The following is a 21259-nucleotide window of genomic DNA, read 5'->3' on the forward strand; positions in this document are numbered from 1 at the left end:
TATAAATAATAATTCTTTACATTTATATAGTGCTTGTCTCACTAGTCAAAGCACTTTACTATTTTAACTTTGTCCTTTAAGTTAGAGATTTTATGATCTCCTCTTCCTAGAAAGTCATTTTTGTAGACATTTAAATCCATTTTTACATATTTATAGCTAATGTCCCATTTTAGGTCTATGCAGGCCTGAAAGCCAGCCTCTTGAGTTTGGGGTCTGGCTGCCTGAGGTGAGACCTATTCTGGGGCAGACTAGTGAGGTTGTTTTCTACATTTAGAAAACTGTCATAACCCTGAACAGGGAAAAAACAAATTTCTGATAATTGGAAAGTCTACACATCATGCTAATGGACAACGGTGATGTGAATTTAAAGAGAAGGTTCCTTGCTTTACAGTTTTTCTCAATTGCTAAAGCACATTTCCTAAAATCTCCTCTTCATTTCTCAAAGCACTAAGCACAAGCTCCGAAATTCAGGTGTCACTCACAAAACCTTTTGACTGGTCTTGCAAAATCAAGCAATTGAGCCAAAACTATTCTAACTTTACTTAAAATCAAGCACTATTGTCTGAAAACACACCGAATCAGCCAATGTATAAACACAACTAGGCAATTATTGCACACTACCCAAATAAATGTAAAACACTCTAGAATAATAAGAGAATAATCTTCATTTAAAATATTTGATCATTCCTGTACTTTTTAAAGCTTATTTAGATTAAAAAGAAAAAGAGTGGAACAAAATCAAAATTACTCGATGTGATTATATATTTTTCTGCAGAATTAATCATTCATTCTGCCTCAGCCTCAGGCCTCAGCGCCGGGTCAGGCCACAGTACTTCATGAACATCACATGCTATGTTCCCTCTTGCAAGGCAACGTGGAAATAATCCTTTGGTGTGCCGAATCCAGCCGCTCCTACATCATTACATGCTGCATCCATTGCTTGAATTAGACCTTCCTGTGTGTGGGGGTTTCAGGCATATGCCTTCCAATGCCATGCTGAGAAAAATTCCTCAGCAGGGTTTAAAAAGGGAGAGTATGGTAAAAGATAAAATGTTCATAAAATGCTGGCTATTGTTAAACCAATCACGTATTCTTGGACTACTGTGAAAGCTCACAGTGTCCCAAATGATAACATAAATGGGATGCTCTGCCTGCTCGTGACCCCTCTGCTCATATCCATGCAAAGCTCCCCGTAAACAACCCAGGAATGTCAGTAGCAGTTCAGTGTTGTTTGGCCCAACAGTAACATGACAGTAGACAATCCCACAGCTGCTGATGGCAGCACATACGGTCACATTTCCACCAGGCACTTCTCTAATGTCAAGTTTACCGATTATGTTGCGACCTGTCCCTTTCCTTTTTGCCGAATTGAATCCAGCTTCATCCATGAAGGCCTCTCCATTAAGTCAACGTCAAAAATTCTCTATACAGTGATCCCTTGCTATATAGCGCTTCGACTTTCGCGGCTTCACTCCATCGCGGATTTTAAATGTTAGCATATCTAAATATATATCACGGATTTTTCGCTGGTTCGTGGATATCAGCGGACAATGGGTCTTTTAATTTATGGTACATGCTTCCGCAGTTTGTTTGCCCAGTTGATTTCATGCAAGGGACGCTATTGGCTGATGGCTGAGAAGCTACCCAATCAAAGCACGTATTACATATTAAATAAAACTCCTCAATGATATACAATATGCTTCCCGCACGGTGCTTCGCACACTTCAAAGCTCTAACAGCCCGTATTGATTTGTGATTGTTTGCTTTTCTCTGTCTCTCTCACTCTCTCTGACATTTTCTGCTCCTGATGGAGGGGCTGTTTGCACAGAAGATACGGACGCTCCTCTAAAAAATGTTGAAAGACTACCTTCACATTGATCCCTTCATTGCGGCCGCTTTATCGCGGTGCTTCCATACTTAAAAGCCCAACAGCCCTATTGTTTTGTGATTGTTTACTTTTCTCTCTCTCTGACATTCTCCGCTCCTGACGCTTTGAAGAGGAAGGTATGTTTGCATCCTTTTAATTGTGAAAAAGAACTGTCATCTCTGTCTTGTCATGGAGCACAGTTTAAACTTTTGACTAAAGGGTGTTATTTCATGTCTAGAGGGCTCTAATAATGTTAAAAAACATATTTAGAAGGTTGTAAACAGGTTTTCTATGCTCTATGAAAATATTAGATTTATAAATAAAGAATCCTACTTCATGGAAATTCATTTATCTGTCTGGAGCGGATAAATGAGGGTTTACTGTATAACTGTGCGTAGAATATTTATAAACAGTGTGGGGGAGTTTCTAAGGGCTTAAAATATATAAAAATAACCATACAAACATATGGTTTCTACTTCGCGGATTTTCACCTATCGCGGGGGGTTCTGGAACGCTACCCCCGCTATTGAGGAGGGATTACAGTACACAGTGGGAAAAAAAAAGAGTACACTTAGTTCTGTAAATGACACAGTATGAAGTATTTATGGCCTTAGTGCAGAGGAAGAAGTGGAGGAAGAGGTTGGGAGCATGTGATGATTACAGCACATTGCCACACCCACCGCACGATGATCCACCTGGATTGGGACCTGAGTGAAGTGGATGACACCTCAGGACCACACTGGAACAGTGTAAGGATTTTTTAGGGTAGCTGGAGTGCCAGTCCTGCCACCAACCTTCAAGTTTTCCCTGTAAAATGGGGGACCTCCTTTCAGGGCTGGATGCAGGTTAACGTCATACTCAGGACGAAGTAATTGCAAGTATAAGGCCTTGCTCAAGGAGTTTAATGTACAGTTTTACTTATTTGCATGTATCGATATCATTGTTCTTTCATTCCTTCAGTGTTTCGCTCAAATGGTACCTTGTAGGCTTGTTTCATCCTTATCTGTTTGTGTTGCAGGACACGGTCAGTTGTTGACAGACTCAAACTGTTTATTTCCTCGAAATGCACGTTGTCTTCAATAATCCTCTCGCGCAGTCGGATTGCATTATTTTGATGGACCATCTCAACAATAAGTGTGTCCTGTTGATGTGAGAACATACGTGTTCTTCAGCCCTCATGTGTTCGTCTTTCACTTCTATAAAAAGATTATTTTGTTAGACGTATACATGCTGTATTGTAAATTTTCTCTACTGCACAACATAGATATAGTACCATAAGGAAATTATTTTTCTCGTTCTCCTTTTCAGAGTTTGGTGGAGTGACTTATTGAGAATGAAATCATGCTGTAACTTTCAGAGACAAAAATAAATTTGTCCGGTTTTCTTCTCTGAAGGTCCTGACTATGGATGCCATAAAGAACCTGCTTAAATTTGGTTGCACACGTTGCCGTGGTTCCCTCACAAAAACATGATCTATGCTAGTTGCCCTCATTTCATTTGAAATTATAGCTTTTCTACTTGGTCTTCCTCCTCATCCACCGCCTCTGACACACACTTCCTCTTCCTCTGTTGTAGTGCTGCATTGTTGAATTTTTGCTCTGCCATGTCCTGTGTATTGATTGGGTTCCACCCATCACAGATTGGACAAATGTGTGCTCAGTTCTGAGTGGTAGTGTGTTAATGAACATCATCTCCTGGTTTGGGAACAGATGTGTACGGGACATTACAGTAAGGAACTACAGAGAGTGACCGGGAAGGCGGAATCGATGCACCTGATCTGCCCTACCTTCTCTGCAGTGTATCTATACTAGGAGATGCAGGACCAGAGCAACTAGGATCATCCGAGACTCATCTCACCCAAGTAACTATCTGCTCAATCTACTGAAATCAGGCAAACGGTTTAGGAGTATTATGACCAGAATAGAAGGAGCTTCTACCCACAGGCTATAAGACTTCTTAACCTGGGCCTGTCGCCATAATTCTTTTCACACATTCAGTAGCACAATCTGAATTCTCTACTTCATTGTTTCTCAGCTGCCGCCATGTCATGTACAGTTTTTTTCTGATTGCTTACACACAAAAAGTGATGAGCACAGAAGCAATCACCTCAAGTACCAAATCTCTTTACCAAGACTGCAAAACAATATGCTTATCCTCTGCTTGGCACTCGGTTAGCAATTCCAAACACAAATCATTACACACAGTTCTCTACATGACGCACAGATTACAAAACAGAACTGTGTTGTGTGTTCATTGAAAAACACAGGCAATCAAAATGCAGCACTCATTGCTTAACTGGCTACACCCAATTCTCAGGAGTGAGGACACTCACAGCTAATTTCCCCACTTAGATAGCTGAGCACGAGCAACAGCTTCGTTATCTTGCTTGGGACAACGATGGAGGCAAATAATGGTCAGAGAGGAAGAGGTGTGAGGGTTAAAGGAGGAAGTGGAACGAGGAAGAATACTAAGAAGGTCCATAACTTTTGAAATATGTGCCACCCTGGTTGATCATGTGGTCAGTCAAGGTTTGAGAAAGAGGGAGGCTGGGCAAAGAGTCACTTCACGGTAGCTGGTGTCAACCGAACATTCAGAAATGAAAACAGGCAAGTAACCTACTGAATTCACGGTGCTATGATTCTTTTTTTACATCGCTACATACTACCACATCTATGGCAGATCTATAATGTATACTGTCTAGACATAACAATTACAGTAAATGTACATTTCATTTCATGCTGCAAAACATCTTACACCCTCACCATTCACATCACGGTTATGCAGAATTGAAATTGGTGAAAGAAAATGGCTCTTTACCCCACAGCAGGAGGAGCATATTGGGTTTGGATTAATGGAGGATGATTGTCCCGCAGGACAAAGGCGCTGGCACACTCCTCCCATAAAAAAGAATTTTAATTAGAAACATGTCACGACTGTTAAGACCACCTCCCATTATAAATAAGTACTCCACCCTAAATTATCCTTATGTTAATACTATAAATAGGTATATAAAAGGGTTAGGAGAGAATGAAGAAATATGGGCAAAATTGCTGTGTTCTGGCACACTTAGTTTTCATTATAGAATATATTTTATAGTGCAGTGACCATACAGTTGTATAAACTGTTGTATAAATATACTTTTTTCACATTAAAATATATAGAATAAATTAATTAATTAATTAATTAATTAATGCCCTAAAATATCCCTTACCAGGAGAATAATATGCTCTCATTAATAATTCTAAAATTCAGTTTTTATTTTAAATCTCTTCTAATATAGATTAAAAAAAAAAATTCAGATTTATATAAACCTTCAAAATAAATTAATTAAAAGCTATATTCATCCCCCTTTATGGGGATATATAGCATCAACCATCCATCCCATAATACTAGTGAAAGGCACTACATCAAATTTTGTTTTTTTTAGGGTTAGGTTGCTTAGGGTTAGGGTTAGGGTGAATTTGGTCTTGGAAAACAACAGCAACCGACTGAGAGAACTTCAAAATCATATTCTCTCAGACACCACCACCTTCATTAATATCAGATGGGTCAGTTATTTCAGCATTGTCCTGTCTCCGTCAATGGCTTCAAATCAGAATGAAGCAGCTCTACACAGTGTCATTTGGCACCAGTGCATTGTTACACCATACAGTATTGACTGCTCCACCTCTATTTAGAGTGTTCCTGTAATGCTCTTGCCTTGTCTGTTTCAAAGAATCATGGTGCTAGATGCTACCAGAGTACATCACAAATATATCTATGTTGATGAGGCTGGCTTCAACTTGAACAGATAAAGGCACAGCAGAGAAAATGTCATAGGGCAATGTGCTGTTATCAATGTTTCAGGACAGCGAGCAGGTAACATTGCTATGTGCGCTGCCATGGGACAAAATGGGGTCTTACATGACCATGCCATTCTTGGCCCATGCAAAACTGACCATATTTCGACACCCTGCACAACATCCTGATTCCTGATGACCATCAGAAGGGACCACAGCAATCCAGGTTTGTCATCCTCTGGGATTCATGTAAGTTGCTACCAGTCTACTATGGTGCAAAACTGGTTTATCAACCATCCACAAATGTCTGTGCTGTATTTTCCACCATACTCTCCATTTTTAAACCCAATTGAAGGATTCTTCTCATCATGGAGGTGGAGGGTGTACGATTGTCAGTCATATATAGACGTGTGCCATTTCTCGGGGCAATGGAGGAGGCCTGTGGAGATCTGGATGCTGGGGCATGCTGGTGGTGGATATGTCACTCGAGAAGATGCTTTCCCCGCTGTCTTGCCAGGGAGAACACTTGTTGTGACGTAGATGACGTGTTGAGACCAGACCCAAACAGGAGACAGGATGCCACCAAATTGTATCCTCTTTGTAGTTCTTTCCTTTCTTTTTCTGTCACCTTCTGTATTTTATTGTTGCCTAGAAGCATACAATACAGTATTCTCCTGCCTAAACAAGGGGTTAAGTGGTTTTTTTTTGGAAAAATAAACTTGATTTTTTATTGACTACAAGCATATATTTTGAAGAAATACATAAATACTCTTCAAACCAGTTAGAGAAGACTGCCATGCATTCACACTGAAAATGCAACAAGGAGTGCAGTGTTTCACATTTATCCCATTAATGTGTAGTTTATTATTAAGATGGTGTGCTCATTCGATAGTTTGTACGTAGAGTTTTGATGTAATAGCATCCTTTTTATAATGGTTTACATGGCTTTGAAGGAAGTATGTGCTTTCTCGAGTGTTTTGTGGTCTTCTTCCCTTTGTGCTAGTGTTTTCAGGGTGTGAGTGTAGAGTTTCGCAAACATGCACTATAGTTTCAGAAAATGTGTGGAAGCAATCAGAAGAAACTGTACAGCTCTTCTTCTTGGTCTTCCTCCTTGTTCACCAGCTCTGGCACACACTCCTCTTCCCCTTCCTCTGTTGTAGTGCCACTTGCGCTTGACCTGCTATATATCCTGTGTACTGATTGGACAAATGTGTGCTCAGTTGTGAGTGGTAGTGGTGCTACTAATGAAAACAAGGTGTTAGTTGTGGTGCTCTTTCCTGGCATGAAACCATACTAGTGCTCACTAATCATCACCTCACTTCTTAACCTAGCTTCCACTACTCTTTCCCATAACTTCATGCTGTGGCTCATCAATTTTATCCCCCTGTAGTTACTGCAGTCCCACACATCCCCCTTATTCTTAAATATCAGCACCAGTACACTTCTTCTCCATTCCTCAGGCATCCTCTCACTTTCCAAGATTCCATTAAACAATCTGGTTTAAAAACTCCACTGCCATCTCTCCTAAACAACTCCATGCTTCCACAAGTATGTCATCTGGACCAACGGCTTTTCCATTCTTCATCCTTTTCATAGCTGTCCTTACTTCCTCCTTGCTAATCCGTTGCACTTCCTGATTCAATATCTCCACATCATCCAACCTCTTCTCTCTCTCATTCTCTTCATTTATCAGCCTCTCAAAGTACTGTTTCCATCTGCTCAACACACTCCCCTTGCTTGTGAGTATGTTTCCATCTTTGTCCTTTATCACCCTAACCTTCTGAACATCTTTTCCCACTCGTTCCTCTGTCTTGCCAGTCAGTACAGGTCCTTTTCTCTCTCCTTAGTGTCCAACCTCTCATACAACTCATCATATGCCTTTTCTTTAACCTTTTCCACCTCTCTCTTCACCTTGCGCCTTATCTCCTTGTACGCTTGTCTACTTTCTGCATCTCTCTGACTATCCCACTTCTTCTTTACCATCCACTTCCTCTGTATACACTCCTGTATTTCCTCATTCCACCATCAGGTTTCCTTTTCCTCCTTCCTCTGTCCAAATGTCACGCCAAGCACCCTTCTTGCTGTCACCCTTACTACATCTGCTGTAGTTTCTCAATTATCATGTAAGTCTTCACTGCCACCCAGTTCCTGTCTCACCTTCTCCCTAAACTCAACCTTGCAGTCTTCCTTTTTCAACTTCCACCATTTGATCCTTGGCTCTGCCCTTACTCTCTTCCTCTTCTTGATCTCCAACGTCATCCTACAGACCACCATACTATGCTGCTTAACTACACTTTCCCCTGCCACCACTTTGCAGTCTTCAATCTCCTTCAGATTGACTCTTGTCTCATGTCCATACTTTTGGCAAAATCCACTATCATCTGACCTTCTTCATTCCTCTCTTTGACACCATACCTACCCATCACCTCCTCGTCTCCTCTGTTTCCTTCACCAACATGTCCAATTAAATCCACTCCTATCACCACTGTTTGTCCCTTGGTTACACTGTTCATCACTTCATCCAACTCACTCCAGAAATCTTCTGTCTCATTCACTGCACACCCAATTTGCAGGGCCATATGCACTAACAACATTCATCATCACATCTCCAATTTCCAATTTCACAATCATTACTCTGTCTGAAACTCTTTTCACTTCCAAAGCACTCTTGACATACTGTTCCTTTAGAATAACTACTACTCCATTTATCCTCCCATCCACAACATGATAGAACAATTTGAATCCACCTCTGATCCAACTGGCCTTACTCCCCTTCCATTTAGTCTCTTGCATGCACAATATAACAACCTTCCTTCTCTCCATCATATCTGCTAACTCTCTCCCCTTACCAGTCATACTGCCAACATTCAAAGTTCCTACCCTCAGTTACACTCTCTTTTCTTTCCTCCTCTCTTCCTGCCTCCGAACACATTTCCCCTCTCTTCTTCTCCTTCTTCGGCCAACAGTAGCCCAATTTCCTCCAGCACCCTGTTGCCTAACAGTACTGGTGGTGGCTGTTGTTAACCTGGGTCTCGACCGATCCAATATGGAAATTTGTATCACTGTTCGCAAATGCTGGGTAAAAGGGTAACACTGAATCGCTGTTGCTCTGACGTCACATGTAAAGAAGACCATGGAGCGGCTGCTGCTTCACAACCTGAGGCCACAGGTCCACAACGCCCTTGACCCTCTGCAGTTCGCATACCAGGACTTCTCTAGCACCTTCAACACCATCCAACCTCTGCTCCTTAAGGACATTGTGGACAGCAGCACAGGAGCACCGCAGGGGACTGTACTTTCTCCGGTCCTGTTCAGCCGATATACATAAGACTTCCAATACAACTCGGAGTCCTGCCACGTGCAATAGTTTGCTGACGACACTGCTATCATGGGCTGCATCAGGAGTGGGCAGGAGGAGGAGTATAGGAAGCTGATCATAGACTTTGATAAATGGTGTGACTCAAACCACTTACACCTTAACACCAGCAAGACCAAGGAACTGGTGGTGAATTTTAGGAGGTCCAGGGCCCTCATGGACACCGTGATCATCAGAGGTGACTGTGTGCAGAGGGTGCAGACCTGTAAATACCTGGGAGAGCAGCTGGATGACAAATTGGACTAGACTGCCAATACTGATGCTCTGTGTAAGAGAGGACAGAGCCGCCTATACTTCCTTAGAAGATAGGCATCCTTCAACATCTGCAATAAGATGCTGCAGATGTGCTACCAGACGGTTGTGGAGAGTGCCCTCTTCTATGCGGTGGTGTGCTGGGGAGGCAGCATAAAGAAGACGGACGCCTCACGTCTGGACAAACTTGTTAAGAAGGCAGGTTCTATTGTAGGAGTAAAGTTGAACAGTTTAACATCTGTGGCAGAGCGACGGGCATTAAGCAAACTCCTGTCAATCAGGAATAATCCACTGCATCCACTGAACAAGATCATCTCCAGACAGAGGAGCAGCTTCAGTGACAGACTGCTGTCACCGTCCTGCTCCACTGACAGACTGAGGAGATCGTTCCTCCCCCTCACTATGCGACTCTTCAGTTCCACCCAGGGGGGTAAACGTGAACATTATGCAAAGTTATTGTCTGTTTTTACCTGCATTTTTATCACTCTTTAATTTAATATTGTTTCTTTGTATCAGTATACTGCTGCAGGATTTTGTGAATTTCCCCTTGGGATTAATAAAGTATCTATCTATCTATCTATCTATCTATCTATCTATCTATCTATCTATCTATCTATCTATCTATCTATCTATCTATCTATCTATCTATCTAAAAATTTCATAAAATGCTCTGTCTCACTTTGAAGCTCTGAAGAGCACAAAAGGTATGAAGGAGTTGACAGCAGGGCAATCCAAGAGAAAAAAAAATTACAATGACATCAAAAATCAAAACACAATTCAAAAAATTCAGTAAAAACATAAGGATAGCAAAAAAAACACAATAATTTGCCAACTCCTTAGCACATTTTAAATGAACCACCAGGAACTGTGGGAGTTCCACCAGATGTATAGGGTGGAGGGCAGTTCCTGGTGGTGATTGGCAGGTGTGCACTACATCTTGGGGTACCCCATACGTCTAAGACCCTCCAACCCTGTTGGCGGTTCACCGGTTATCCCCCCTCAAAGCGTCTTTGGTGAGTACTAACCGCTGCATACCAGGAAGACCCCACAAGAGCTGCCATTTTAGAGATGTTGACCCAGATGTTTGGCCGTCACAATCTGGCCCTTGTCAAAGTCGCTCAGATCTTCACGCTTGACTATTTCTCTTCCTGCTTCCAACACGCCACCTTAAAACACTGACTGTTCATTTGCTGCCTAACATATCCCACCCTTTGACAGGGGCCGATGTCACGAGACAATCCTTGTTATTCACCTCACCTGTCAGTGCTGTTAACATTGTGGCTGACTGGTGAAGATTTATTTGCATACAACTACTTGGAATAATCGTGGTCTGACTTTTTGATTTACTGTGGCTGACTCTAACAGGCATCACATTTTCTAACAGGTATTTGCAAGTTGTGTTGTATGAGTGACTTTGGAGAAATAATTGGAAGAATGAAATGAACTTGTTACCTAGGCAACGGGTGATTTCTCTTATTCTATTTTAAAGTGATCTATTACCACGCTCACTTTTTATTATTTTTTTATTTTTGTCGGTCTGATCGTTCACCCCGTTCTGCTGCTTTTTCCTTCGCTGACATGCACATTGAGGACTGACGGATTAGCTGCATTTTTCCGTATTTGGTATCCCCTGTTATTTTACCAATTGAATAACTCCTGTGTTTTGTGTCCTTGTTAATTTAGAGGTGCACGTACCTGTGCTGTGTCTGCTTTAATGGATATTTGTGATTAGTAATTTGTTTTGCCTTGGAGGTGGAAAAATCCAATCAGATAAAATAAAATGCAGTTGTCGCTTGCAGCAGGCACTTCCTTTTTTTTGTTTTTTTCAAACCTTGCATACGGACCCCCTAACTCACGCAGTAACAGTCTGGCGCCCGCTTTGCATTCTGATGTGCTCTTGTCCTTCTGTTCAGCGCCAGTGCGTGTTGTTAAAAATATTTCACCCATTTTTTTTTCTTAAATGCTGTTCTGATACCACCACTGATTATTTCATTTATTTTATTTATTTATTTATATCTCTGAGGCTAGCATTTATTCTGTTTCCTTTTGTAACTTGCAATAGAGCTGCTCGCTTTGCATGCTTGCTTGTTAATTTCTGGGGCCAGCCATTTCTTTTAATTAGGGATGCTGCCGAATGAGAAGATACTGAAGTGTCAGTTTAATGGCCCTCGTCTTCTGCTTTACTGAGCCATTCCTTGTAGTCGATTCTCCCTGCAAGCTTTTAGGGACTTACATTACTCAAGGGTGTTATCCACGGTATTGAACCAAGCCAGATCCATAACGTTTTTACAGCACAGGACAAATGATCATTAGCTGAAATAGAGCTTAGAAAAAAAGGTGGCCATGCAGAAGCAGGCTTTAGTGAAGAAGGCAGGCAGAACACAGCAGGCTAGATGTAAAGTGCTGTTAGAACTAAGGTCCACATTATTCATGATATATTGGGGCAGATCTGTTTAGGATCTCGTAGTGAAATATGGAGGAGTCGGTGAGTGAACAAGGTTTACATTTTGAAAGGCAATTATGAAGCCTTCAGGTGTGGAAAGACCATTAAACGACTTCGGCCCAAATGTCAATTACGGTCAATGGCTTGAATGATCGATGAAACGTCTATCAGCTCTACCCAATATACAGTGCCTTCAGAAAGTCATCGGACCCCTTCACTTACTTCACATTTTGTTATGTTGCAGCCTTTTGCTAAAACCATTTACAGTGGCCTACATAATCTCTGGGTCAAAGACATTGTGACGGACAGCTGGGGGCCTAGCCATTTTGATGGAAGGGCCAGGGCTGAGGACTTGTCCACAGCAGGGCAACCCTCCCCTGGATTGCATCAGGGCCACAGGCTTGGAGCTTGGAAGCTCAATCCTGCTGAGGGCGCCAGTACAGTCCCACCACACTCGGAAGTGCTGCCAGAAGAGGATTCAGGTGAACTATAAAAGAGGCCGCCTCACTTGCAGAATGCAGCTGCCAGAATCCTAACTGGGAAAAGAAAATCCGAACACATTTTTCCAGTTTTGATGTCACTACACTGGTTACCTGTGTCATTCAGGATTGACTTTAAAATACTGCTTATGGTTTATAAAGCCTTAAATAATCTCGCTTCATCTTATATATCGGAATGTCTGACACCTTATATTCCAAATCGTAACCTTAGATCTTCAAATGAGTGTCTCCTTATAATTCCAAAAGCTAAACTTAAAAGAAGTGGTGAGGCGGCCTTCTGCTGTTATGCACCTAAAATCTGGAATAGCCTGCCAATAGGAATTCGCCAGGCTGATACAGTAGAGCACTTTAAAACACTGCTGAAAACACATTACTTTAACATGGCCTTCTCATAACTTCATTTTAACTTAATCCTGATACTCTGTATGTTCAATTCTTCATAATAACTATTCACAGTGGCTCCAAAATCCATACTGACCCCTACTCTCTCTTCTGTTTCTTTTTCCGGTTTCTTTGTGGTGGCGGCCTGCGCCACCACCACCTACTCAAAGCATCATGATGCACCAACATTGATGGACTGAAAGCCAGAAGTCTACGTGACCATCATCATCAGGTCCTTCCATGAAAACCCTAAATACAAAGAGGACTGTTTGACTTATGTTAGGTAGATTGCCCAGAGGGGACTGGGCGGTCTCTTGGTCTGGAACCCCTACAGATTTTATTTTTTCTCCAGCCTTTGGAGTATTTTTTTGTTTTTTCTGTCCACCCTGGCCATCGGACCTTACTCTTATTCTATGTTAATTAATGTTGACTTATGTTTATTTTTTATTGTGTCTTCTATTTTTCTATTCATTTTGTAAAGCACTTTGAGCTACATTTTTTTGTATGAATATGTGCTATATAAATAAATGTTGATTGATTGATTGATTGATTGACTTCCTTTCCAGAAGTCAGAGTCGGGAGGTCGAGGACAACGCTTGCTAGGAGAGGAGTGGAGGCAGCAGAGAAGAGAGAGAGAAAGAGAAAGAGAGAGAAGACACTGAGCTCCATTGTGAAGAATTGTGGACACTGTGTGCTGTAAGGGCAACAAAAAGGATGAAAGGGTGTGTTGCTTCTGGACTTGTGTCTCTCCGCCTGTCTGTGTTCAGGTTTGGGGAGCTTTATGTCCCCGATATACCACAACACATTATTTCTTGATTTGCCCCACCATGCACCACAAATCAATTTAGATGTGATTAAAGTGCACATTGCAGACTTTCATTTAAGAGTATCTGCATACATTTTGGTCACACCATGTAGAAATGACACTTCATCTACACGGTCCCCCTATTTCAGTGCTCTATAATGTTTGGGACACAGCAATGGCAGGTCTATTTAAGCTGTCACATTTAGTTCTTTGTCGCATATCCCTTGCATTCAATGACTGCTTGAAGTCTGCGATTCATAGACATCACCAGGTGCTGAGGATCTTCTCTGGTGATGCTCTGCAGCCATCTTTGGCTCCTGCATCTTTCGGGGGCTTGGCCTCTTATGTTATCTGTTCAACATATGGCAGGCCTGCTCAGTTAGACTGAAAACGGTTGACTGGCTTGGCCATTCAAGAAACTCCTGTGTTATCTCAGCAGTTTGTTTGGTTCATTATCTTGTCATCGGATGAAGTGCCATCCACAGAGACATTTACTGGAACTTGAGCAGGTCTGACGCTCCTCCACACCTCAGAATTCACTGTGCCACTTTCATTAGCAGTTCCATCCTCAGTGTGGAGAAGCGTGCCAGGGCCTGTGACAGTCATATATGCCAAAGTCATAACACCCCCACCACCATGTTTAACAGACGAGGTGGTCTGCCTTGGACTTTGTGCAGCTCCTTGTCATCTCTACAGTTTGCTCTCACCATCACTCTGATGAGGTTCATCTTTGTCTCGTCTGTCCACTAAAAACATTTTCTAGAATTCTGCAGGTTCTTTTAAGTCCTTTTTCACAAACTGTAATCTGGTCATCTTGTTTTTGAGGCTAACTAGTGGTCTTCATCTTGTAATGTGGCCTCTGTATTTCTGTCCATTAAGACTTCTGCTGATAGTCGTCTCTGACACACACACGTGCCTCCTGCAGACTGTTTCTGATCTGTCACACAGTCATTGGGGGCTTTTTCTTGATCATAGTGAGGATTCTTCTGTCGTCAGCAGTGGAGGTCTTCCTTGGCCTACCAGTCCCTTTGTGATTACTGAGCTCACCAGTGTGATCCTAAGGTTTTACCAGTGTCTCTGATGGTTTTATTCTTATTTCTCAGCCTCATAATGACTTCTTTGACTTTCCTTTGCACAGCTCTTGTCCTCACGTTGAACAACTGCAGACTCCAAAGGGTAGAAGCAAGCCGAGGTATCTGATGAAGCCATGAAACACACCTGAGGAATCCCAAACATTATGGTGCCCTGAAAAACGTATTGTGTGACTGAAATGTCTGCAAATGCTTTTAAATGAAAGTCTTCAATGTGCACCTTAATCTGATTTGTTTGATTTGTAATTTTAAACAGTGGAGCAGTAGGAGAAATTCAATGTGTCTTTGCCCAAAACATTATAAAGGGCACTGTAAGTTCATTTTTCCCACGTCAAACAATTGTCAATACCCCAGAAAGACGAGGTGAAAACATGTTTTTAGAAACTTTTGCAAATTAGTTAAAAAATAGAAAAAAATAAAATTGGTTTTCAATGGTATTGACTGTGAGACTAGTCAGGTTTGAAGGACTGCTGAACAGAGCAACGAAAACCTGCTCCAGAGTGCTCTGGGCCTCAGACTGGGCCAAAGGTTCACCTTCCAACAGGACAATCTTGCTACGCACAAAGCAATGACAACACAGGAATGGCTTAGGGGACAACTCTGTGGATGTTCTTGAGTAACCCAACCAAAGCTCTGACTTGAACCCAATGGAACATCTCTGGAGAAACCTGAAAATAGCCGTCCACCAATGGTCTCCATTCAAGCTGGCAGGAGCCAGAGAGGATCTCCAGAGATGAACGGCAAAAACTCCCAAATCCAGATGTGTGAAATTTATCTGTTGGGCCCAAGAAGACTTCAGGCTGGAATTGCTGTGAAAACGGCTTCAGTCAAGTACTGAGAAAAGGGTCTGAATATTGGTGTTGATGTGATATTTCAGGTTTTTCTCTTATTCTGAATAAATTTGCAGAGAATTTGGAAAATGTTGTTTTACTTTGCTTAATGTTAGGGCAGCAGTAGCTCAGTCGGTAGAGCGGGTGGTCCTGCAATCAGAGGGTCGCAGGTTCGATCCTGGCTCCCAGCATGAGAATGCAGCTGTTGTGTCCTTGGGCAAGACACTTAACCTACCTTGCCTGCTGGTGGTGGTCAGAAGGATTGGTGGCGCCAGTGTTCGGCAACCTCACTTCTGTCAGTGTGCCCCAGGGCAGCTGTGGCTACATAGTAGCTTATCACCACCAGCGTATGAATATATGTGTGTGAATGGGTGAATGACTGTTGTGTTGTAAAGCGCCTAGGGGGGTTCTTGAACTCTAGTTAGGCGCTATATCAAATACAGGCCATTTACCATTTTTACCATTTAATGTGGGAAAAAATGAATTTAAATGATTTAAGCATAAGGCTGCAACGTAACAAAATATGTGAAAGTGAGGGTGTCTGAAGATTTTCTGAAGGCACTGCATGTGGTCAGATCTTTTTATAATAATAATTCTTTACATTTATAAAGCACTTTTTTTGCTATGCAAAGCACTTTACACAGTGTGTGGGGAACCACTTTAACCACCTCTAATGTGCAGCATTCACATAGATGATGCAATGGCAGCCATTTTGGCACCAGTGCACTCACCACACATTATCTGTTAGGTGGTGAAGGGCTGTGGGGTAGTTAGCTACTTAGAGACTGAGGATGATTAGGAGGCCAGAATGACTAGGCTGAGGTGTGCACTTTAGACTGGACATTGTGATACACTCTGCTCTTTACAAAGGATACCCAGTGATCTTTTATGACCATAGAGAGTCCTGACCTCAGTTTCAGATGGCACCATTTTTACAGCACAGTGTCCCCCGTCACTGCACTGGGACGTTGGGATCCACACACAGGCCACAGGGTAAGCACCCCCTGTGCACACCTCTTCCAGCAGCAACCCAAACTTTTTCTGACTGGCGTCCCATCCAAGTACTGACTGGGCCCGAATATGCTTAGCTTCAGATGAAAGACCTCTTTTGAACTGCCGGTGGTACAGAGAGGAGACTCTGAGGGAAAACATTAGTTTGTGCAAGGTAATCATGCAGCCTTTGAGTGTGGAGAGGATATCGAATGAACTCAGCCAAAATAAGGTCAGCCACTTGAATGATCTCAACATCAGTCAGTCGTGAGTCAGCCTGGTCCTACCTAACATTAGGCTGACTCACTTTGGCCCTTGTGATTAGAGTTAAAATAGAACAATGTATTCTTAAAATCGGTAATCCCTATGTATTAGAAAAGAATTATAAACACACAAGAAAAGTAGATACTACATTATACTAAGTATTAATGTGTAAGAGTTAGGATTAAAAAGGCTTTGGCCTACATATTTTTATTATTCTGTATGAGCTAGAAACCAAAATAGGTGGAAAACTTGAGTAAAGTGAGCGTAAACATCAGAATGAGATTGAGGGGTCCCCTTTTAGTGAATTGCGCTGTGGTGAATGGCTGTGGGTGGTACCCAGCCAGGACTCCTGGAAGGACCGGGAGAGGGACTACGCCTCCTCCGTACTACGAGAGGACAGCCGCCCTGGTTGGTATGGGGGCCACGGGAATAGAGCATGGAAGCTGAACTCTATAGGGGCCCATGGTCACCGCCAGGGGGCGCCCCAACGCCTGTGAAGCCCTGGATGTCAGCACTTCTGCCACACCCGGAGGTGCTGGAGGAAGGAATTTCAGAGATACCCGGAGTGCTTCCGGGTGCTTGTGCGGCACTTCCACCACACCTGGAAGTGCTGCCAGAAGCTCATCAGGAGGCACCTGGAGCACATCTGGGTGGATTTAAAAGGGGCCGCCTCCCTCCATTTGGCAGCTGGAGTGGAAGAGGACAAAGCCTGGAGGAGAGGAGTGGAGGCGGTGAAGAGAGGACAGGAGTTTAAGAGGCCTGGACTGAGGGTGTGTGGTGCAGGGGCACTGGGATGTGTGTGGGACATTTGTACATAGTGTAAATAAAATATGTGTGGTGGACTTAAAACAGTGTCTGTCTGGCTTTCACAGCGTGTTATTATCAGAGTGGTGTGGAGTGGTCCACATTGGTGAACTGAGCAAGCTTGTCAGGGGGGTGGTGGTGGGATTGAGCTCGATTGTTGAAGTGACAAACCACCGTGACTCAGTGTGCGACCCACTAATTCCCTGCCATGACCTACTGCCATTATAAACAATAGCAGCTCTTGACATACTGGTGGCAACTCCTGGTTCAAAAATGGGCTGTGACCCAGTGGTCGAGAAACGCTGCTGGAGATGAATGCAGTCTTGTTAGCCAGAACTCTATGTGCAGTCTGCTTACCCCACATTAATGGGGGGCTGCTTACCCAAGATGTATGCACTCTGGTCGTCTTATCATAATGCAGTCTGGTTGTTCTAAACTTTTACAATTACCATTACAAATTATTTGGCCATGGTGTCCCCACACACAGTCACAAAATATCCCACCGGCAATGCCCTGGCCTTCCTGCACGTGTGTGTTTATCACCCTAATTGCCGTATTGATGATGTGGCCATTGAGTAGAGCTGATGAAGCGAGAACTGCAGAATGGAAATTGGATGTGAAGCGAGCAGGCAGTTTAAAGTGAGCTCAATTATGTGTACGGTACCTGAATTGCAAGGAGTCATTCTCTATGTTAAGACAAGCACTTTTCCAACTTGTAGTAATGTCTTTTTGCCAAATCTCACATTTGTACTATGTTCATATTTTGGGCGTATTACCTATAATACATAATTACATGTTTAACTTTTTCTGCCTCCTGTTCTACATAGTCTATTAAATTGCCCGGACTTACAGACGTAAAATAAAGGGGGGCATATTGAACCCACTGCAATTGTCTAAAAATCAAAAGCTGAAATCTTTCATTCGTTTAAAGCCTTAATTCTGCACTTTGCAGAAACCCATTTGGCAAAAGCCTCTACATGCCAGGATTGGGCAGTTTATCCCATTCTTTCTGGCAGAAACTCTCAGACTCAATTAACCTGGATGGATGGAAAGTATCAGTAAGCTGCCCTCTTCAAATCTCTCCGCACATGCTCTGTAGAGTTTAAGTCTGGGCTTTGACTGGGTCACTCAAGGACTTGTCCCAAAGCCTCCCCAGCATTGTCTTGGCTGTATACTTCAGGTCATCATCGTGCTAAATGATGAACCGTATCCCCAGTCTTGTGGTCGCATGCACTCGGAAGTAGGCTTTCTTTAAGACCCTCTCTGTATTTGGCTGCATTCATCCTTCCCTTAATTCTGACCAATCTGCCACCATCATCCTTAACTGCAAGGATGGCATTAGGCAGATGATGAACAGTGCCTGGTCTTCACCAGACATAGTGTTTGGAGTTCTACCTAAAGATTTTAATTTTTGTCTCATTAGACCAGAGATTAATTTCCCTCATACTTGCAGAGTCCTTTAAAAACCATCTGGCAAATTCCAAGCTGGAGTTGGCCACTTTTACCAACACTGATTGATAGAGCAATGCTGAGCTGGTTGTCCTTCCAACAGGTTCCACCTTCTCAACAGAGAACTTCTAAAGCACTGTTAGACTGACCACTGGAGTCTTTGTCACCTCCCTGATTAAGGCCCTTTGTTGTGGTGTGAAATTTTACATATAAGTTGATAAATATTTTGTATGTCTTTATTTGTATGGTTAAGTACCCCCCATCCCACTTTAGGACTGAGTCTGCTTGTAATTTTTACAACAGGGTCGGGTGAAGTGCCTCAAACCAGTTTGGCAAGTGATTCTCTGCAGGACTCTCTCAATCAATCCCCATAGGAAAGCCAGACTACCTATCTGGCAAACATCAGCTCAACAAATGGTTTTGGGGGCAGGTGTGAAAGGTATTTTGTGCCCCCATTGGTCTAATGCTGCTCGAAGGCATTAAGTACCATGACTCCCTATTGGCTGTAGGGTTTGGACAGAGAATTTATAAATCTGCTTACTCTACCCTTTCCTCTCTCTCTTACAAACATCTGATGAAAGAGCATCTCACACACCATGAACTGAAAAGGACAAAACAATTAAGACCGCACCTTGGCAGCCATATTGAGACAGGCATGTGGCCTGCTCTGAAGAAAGCTGACCAAAAACAACAACAACAACATTTATTTCTATAGCACATTTTCATACAAGCAATGTAGCTCAAAATGCTTTACATGATGAGGAAAGAGAAAAAAGACAGAATAAATAATTAAAATTAGGGAACACTAATTAACATAGAGTAAAAGTAAAGTCCAACGGCCAGGGAGGACAGAAAATCAAAAAAACTCCAGAAAAAAATAAAATCTGCAAGGGTTCAGAGGCCACGAGACCACCCAGCCCCCTCTAGACATTCTACCTAACATAAATGACCTCACAATCAGTCCTGATTGTATTGAGGGTTCACATGGAAGAATTTGATGATGATGTTCATGTGGACTCCTGGCCTTTAATTCATAAATGTAAGGACAACATGGTGCTTTGAGTATTTTTGTTATTTATATATTATATTGAAAATAAGGACTTAACTAGAAACATTTTAAATAACAAACAGCTTTTATCAGGTTGTATGGTTGCCAATATTCAAATGAACTTTGCTTATTGTTATTATTTATGAATATTATCAATAATACATTATTTAAATTGTAATTTAACTCCTGCTTGTCTTTTACTATACCTAACTGCCTGAGGTTATAGATGTAGAAGGAAAGGTGGGGAGAAGTTATAAAGTACAATACCTGATAAACAGTGGTAAGTCTGGGAGATTTGAGGCATTCTGACAAAGGCTACAAATTAATAATACAAAACGGGAATGTAGAGCAATATAGAACTCTACCAAGACAAAACAACCTTCTTGCCTGGTTACTCAGTTCAGCTAGACGGCCAACTTTCGGAAGAGTTCTGGTGATTCCAAACTTCTTCCATTTAGCAAACGTTGTGAATACTGTGTTCCTGGGAAGACTCCAAGCTTTAGAAATGGTTTTATACCTTTGCCCTGATCTCATACCTCACCACAATGTCATCACAGAGGTCTACAGAGAGTTGCTTGGACTACACGGCTTGTTTTTTTATTGACGCAAGGTGTGAATTGAGTGACCTGATACACAGTCATGGCCATTTTGAGAATGACACAAGTATTGGTTTTCATAAAGTTTGCTGCTTCAGTGTTTTTAGATTTTTTGTCAGATGTTTCTATGGTATACTGAAGTAGAATTACAAGCATTTCATAAGTTTCAAAGACTTTTATTGACAATTACATTATGTTTATTCAAAGAGTCAATATTTGTAGTGTTGGCCCTTCTTTCTTTTTCAAGACCTCTACAATTCACCCTGGCATGCTGTCCATCAACTTCTGGGCCAAATCCTGACTGATGGCAGCCCATTCTTGCATAATCAATACTTGGACTTTGTCAGAATTGGTGGGTTTTTGTTTGTCCACCCGCCTCTTGAGGATTGACCACAAGTTCTCGATGGATTTAAGGTCTGGGGAGTTTCCTTGCCATGGACCCCAAATTTCAATGTTTTGTTCCCTGAGCCACTTAGTTATCACTTTTTCCTTATGGCCCAGTGCTCCATCATGCTGGAAAAGGCATTGTTGGTCACCAAACTGTTGTTAGATGGTTTGGAGAAGTTGCACTCAGAGGAATTTTTGGTCCCATTCTTTATTCAGTGCTGTGTTCTTAGGCAAAATTGTGAGTGAGCCCACTGCCTTGGCTGAGAAGGAACCCCACACATGAGTGGTCTCAGGATGCTTTACTGTTGGCATAACACAGGATTGATGGTAGCTACCGCTCAGCTTTTCTTTTTTCCGGATGCCCCAAACAATCAGAAAGGGGATTCATCAGAGAAAA

The sequence above is a fragment of the Polypterus senegalus genome, chromosome 13 (assembly GCF_016835505.1).
Source record: "Polypterus senegalus isolate Bchr_013 chromosome 13, ASM1683550v1, whole genome shotgun sequence".
NCBI lineage: Eukaryota > Metazoa > Chordata > Cladistia > Polypteriformes > Polypteridae > Polypterus > Polypterus senegalus.